The sequence below is a fragment of the Cibotium barometz genome, chromosome 25, assembly GCF_041138505.1.
Source record: "Cibotium barometz isolate CiBa-2024 chromosome 25, ASM4113850v1, whole genome shotgun sequence".
In the NCBI taxonomy this organism is placed as follows: Eukaryota; Viridiplantae; Streptophyta; class Polypodiopsida; order Cyatheales; family Cibotiaceae; genus Cibotium; species Cibotium barometz.
Window position 1 is genome coordinate 44,394,217 of NC_141070.1, and position 5,252 is coordinate 44,399,468.

A 5,252-nucleotide genomic window follows, 5' to 3' on the forward strand; every position below is an offset into this window, starting at 1 on the left:
TCATTGATTGTGACAAGTATATACAAGGGAGATATGCCCTTTGTCTTGTCATTGTGTGTGCCATACATTGTGTGTGTGCCTTACATTAAAATAGAAGGGTTGTAATATGTTAGGTATCTACATAGATGCACATCACACCTAAATATGCTACATTATTATACCTCTTGGTAATTGTAAGTAATCGAGTCACTCTCTCCATGAACAAGCTCTCTAGGAGCTTAATGGTCTTTTATAGTCTTAAGAATATGAAACTACTCATTTTAAACCTTACTTTTCCCATTTAAAAATGCACAAGGTTGGAAAAGTGTCAAGTTGGTCAAGGCCATTAACCAAAAGTTGACACATTTAGCCATCATGAATGGTACCCACAAAGTAGTCAAGAATGCTACAAGGTAAAGCTTTATTGTGAGATCTCAACAATAGACATTTCATATGATGATTCCCACATAGTTAGTAGAATATTTTACATATATGGGATGTATACATAGCATTCAAGCCAACTATGGATGCTTGTAAATGTGTTTAGGGTAATAAATTGTGCATTAATTGAGAAGCCAAAGGTGGCACAACTTATAAATGTGTTAGGCTAGTAATTTAGGCATTAATTGATGAAAAATAAAATAGTGAATGAGAAACTAAGGCGTACGTGAGTTTTGGGTTGAGGAGGTGTAAATGCCCTCTATTGACCTGCCTCAATGACTCAAAACCCACCTTGTAATAAACCTATCTCTATGGCAATAAACCCTCAAAGTGGTGCACTTCTTGGTAAGGACTCGACCCTTCCTACTAACCAAAGGACCTACTTGTCAACCTTCTAATGATTCTTGATAATTGTCTTAGAGAGAAATATCTTTATATTAAACTTAGTGGAATGGAGAACCTCAATCTCATGGATTTGGATCACATAATAAAATAGCCTAGAACAATGAAAGCAAGTTGAGATTACTTTATATATTATGCATACTTTTTTTAATGGTATGTCAATTTCTTCTAAAATCGCTACCTCTCAGATGTATTGAGGAGATAGGAAAGCCCTGACTACCTAAGGACACACAATCGCTAGGCTTTCCTCAACCTCCCTCAAAGGCCATGTTTGGGATTGTAGCTACCCATCGTTCCCATTCTGTCACGTAGGCTGTAACGCCTGTGACCGACGGTGGCAGACCGGATGGCCAAGGACGTGGCCATCCGGGGTTCAGTGGGAGAGGACGCCCATGCGGAGTCATGGGCGGCCAGGCTAGTGTGGACGACAGGACACACACTATATAGCCTGGGGGATGAGGGGCAATCCTCATTCTTCCTCTATGGCTGGGTGGTGAGCCAGAGGCCGTCCCCTCCTGTGGTAACACTCGTAGTGGTGTTACAGCGACCTAACACTGGTATCAGAGCGTGAGTTTCGATTGGGTCAGGGTCCGTGCGTGATCGGGGGACCGGAGCCCCCACTCAATGGTTTTCAACCATTCAAAATTTTATCCTTATCTCCCCAATGGGGAGGGTGGAGGGAGGCGGCCAGAATTGAAGGGAAGAATTCTCTCTCTCTCTCTCTCTCTCTCCCCGTCGCACACCAAAGCGAATTGCAGGTAAGCAATGTCGTTTTTTTTGGCGTTGAAGCTTGTCTGTGAAAGACGTTTTCGTTTTGTGTAGAGAGAGACGTTTTCGTTTTGGTGTAGAGAGAGACGTCGTCTGATGCGAATAGAGAGAACGTAGGCCTGGTGCTGGAGGGCACTGGCCTACGTTGTGCAAAGGGGGGGGCGAAGACCACCCGTAAATGCTGTTGTGGGCGCTGGCCTACGTTGTGCAGAGGAGGGAGGCGAAGACCTCCCGTAATACTTCTGTGCGATAGGGCGGCCAACCACCTTAGGCGGCCAGCCCTTATGTGGCTAGCCCTTAGGCAGCTAGCCAAGCCACGTAGCCCAGCGGGCGATTGGCCTGGCCACAACGGGCGGCTGCCCAGCCCATAGGCGGCGGCCAGCCCCACAGCCGCGGGCCGGCCTGGCCACAGCGGGCGGATTGCCCACAGCGGCGGCGGGCGGCCAGCCCATAGGCCATTATTTTTTTATGTTATTTTATCTAACGACCGCTAATCAGTGAGACAAAAAAAAACCATTTTTTATTTTTGTTTTTTTTTTGTTAATCAAACGGACCCTCTCTCTGGGCTGGGGAGGGATAATCCCGACGAGGGATAATCTGAGTGTTTCAGGCACAGCTTCCCGAGCAAATTAAATTTTTTATGAGTTGCAAGCACTTTTCTCTCGGATCGGAGCATCCCGGAGTAGTGACGCTTGTGGAGGCTCGCAGCGCAACACAAATCGGCAATCGACGACAGTCGTGGCAGGCGACCGTGAGGGGGGTGACTATTCTCTCTCCACCACTGCTCATTTTATTAGCATTTTTTTTTGTAATTTCCGAGTTCTCGCATTAGTCTTTGTGCAAGAATTAAAGATGTCTGCTAGGCGTAGTGTGTCTCCACCATCTTCTACTTCTCTAGGGTTTTCAGGTCTCGTCCTCGGTCACGGGTTTGACCCCGATCGAATTGTCAGGCCGTCTACGCCCAACCGTTGTCCGGTTCGGAGTGCGCTCGTGGATCACGCGTGATCTGCCAGTGCCCTCCTCGTCTGTTGACCCCGCCTTAGGACCCAGCGAGCCCGTAGAGCGGCCGTAGTAGCAGATGACTCCTTTCTGACCGATGAGCCAGATGACATGAACACCGACGTCACCGAGGGGACCGAGGACTTGGAGTATGACGACGACGATTATGACCTATTGGACCCTGCCCCCGACGTCCTGATAGAGACGGAGCTCTCTAGTGGACTTTTTAAATATCTTAATGCCAAACTGAACAATATGGGTAAAGTCCAGGCTGACTTAGTCACGATGCTACAGAGCATCTCCACACGGTTAGATGCACTGACAGCTGCCTCAGCTAGTACTCCGACTCCTCGTGGTAGCCGAGCTCCTGTGGCACGGGTGAGCGTAGCCTCGCCAGTGGTCGTAGGAGTACAGGCCGATGCGCCTGCGGGGCTGTCCATAGCGACAGCTTCGTCGTTATTAAAAGACTTAAAGCCGCCTAGTTTTGGTGGTGAGGAGAAGGAGAGAAACAAGGACTCGGTCAATATGTTTCTAGCGAAGTGGTCAGATTTGCACGCGCTGCGACAGCAGCCTAGCTGGATACAGCCCGTAGAGGCTAGCCTCTCATTAACCGACAAAGCGTACAAGTGGTGGATGAGTTTGACAACTCGTCTTGCCACTTGGACGGAGTTTAAAACGATGTTTCGAAAAGAGTTTTTGCGCCTGTTAATGAGGCGGAGAGAAGCTGGGAGTTATGGGACAAGTGCTCGATGGAGAACAAATCCCTGACTCAATACATCTTAGACTATAGGGAGATAGTACTCAAGCTAAAGGGGATCGATGCATTCCAGACATTGCGAGGCTTTAAAAGAGGCCTTAAAGATGATTACCTTGAGTACGTAGAGCCCTTACAGCCTAAAGACTTAGTAGAGGCAATTAAGTATGCGCAGATATTTGATGACATCAAGCGTCGTAGTGCGCGTGGTGGTTCTAGCAGGGCCGAGGGTAGTGAAAAGAGGAGGTCATGTCTTAAAAGAAAAGGGTTCTGCAGTGATAAACAAGGGGATAGGACGGACCAGGAAGGACAGGGTGGTCATTGGTCTAAAAAACCGCGACCATCCAAGAAGAAAAGAGACATCGAAATCCAAAAGAAAGAGCAGTATATTAAAGCGCGAAAGGAAAATCGCTGCTTTAATTGCAATGATGTAGGACACACGAAGGCTGAGTGTCCAAAGCCTAAAGCCAGCACGAGTGGCAAAACGAGTCCAAAAAAGATGGTAAATCCTCGAGGCAGTTGCATACAGTGCAGAGACTCCCTCTCAGTTCCGCAGAGTTGAGAGAGGTGACAGTGTGTCATTGTGATGAGCATCACGCTTGTTCAGTGACACCAACGATGTGGCAGCCTACTGTAGGTCCGCATGACATGGTGCGCATGTATGGCACCATAGGTGGCCGTAGAGTCATAGTTTTTGTTGATGATGGAGCTAGCCACAACTTCTTGAACTACTCGTTAGTCAAGAAGTTGGGGTTGACTGAGACCCGGAGTGATCATGAGTATACTGTTGGCCTAGCCAACGGATATGGCAAAACGATATGGAATACTGTAGTATTGGGGGTCCCATTATCTATGCAGGACTACGAGGCTCCGCTTGACTTTCAGGTCATGCACTTAGCCAGAGAAGACGTATATCTAGGCAGGGAGTGGTTGTATGGCTTGGGCCCTAGTCTAGCTCGGAATTACTTACATAATACGCTATGTTTTGAGCATGGAGATAGAGTCATTACCCTGCAAGGCGACCGTACTGTCCCCGCCACACCACTTATTTCCTCCATGGAGTTGTGCACAGTGGTCCGCAGAGACCAGATAGCAGAGGTATATGCTTGTTACCCTCTTTTAAATTCTATTTCCATAGATGAAACTGTAAATGATGTTTGCGTAGACAAACAAGGAAAACAAAATAGCCTTGGACGAGACCCACTGTTTGAAAACCCTGTTTTGGCATGCATGTGATTCAAACGAAAAAATCCAAGGTGAAAGACACATTAAAGAAAAAGTACGTAGATACTTCAATGAATTTATTAGAGGAATTTCAGAATGTTTTTCCTGATGATTTGCCAGATGGTTTACCACCATCTAGAGAAGTAGACCATGGCATCGAAGTTATGCTAGGATCAGAACCTATAAGCAAACCTGCTTATAGATTAAGCCACTCCGAGGCACAGGAGGTGGAAAAACAATTGATGGAATATTTGAACAAAGGCTTCATTCGGCCTAGTTCAAGTCCGTGGGCATCGCCTATTAGTCTAGTAAAGAAGAAAGACGGGTCTATGCGGATGTGCATAGACTATAGGGCTCTTAATCAAATAACGATTAAGAACAAGTATCCAATGCCACGCATGGATGAGTTGTTTGATCAACTCTATGGATCTAAATACTTCACAAAAATAGACCTGAGATCAGGATATCATCAGGTTAGAATTAAACAAAAAGATGTTGGGACGACAGCATTTAGGACCCGTTTCGGGCATTTTGAGTTTTTGGTTATGCCATTTGGGCTAATCAATGCTCCAGCGACGTTTATGACGCTGATGGACAGTATTTTACGTCCATATCTGGAAAAATTTGTAGTAGTTTTCCTAGATGATATTCTTGTGTACAGTAACACACAGAAAGAACACATAGA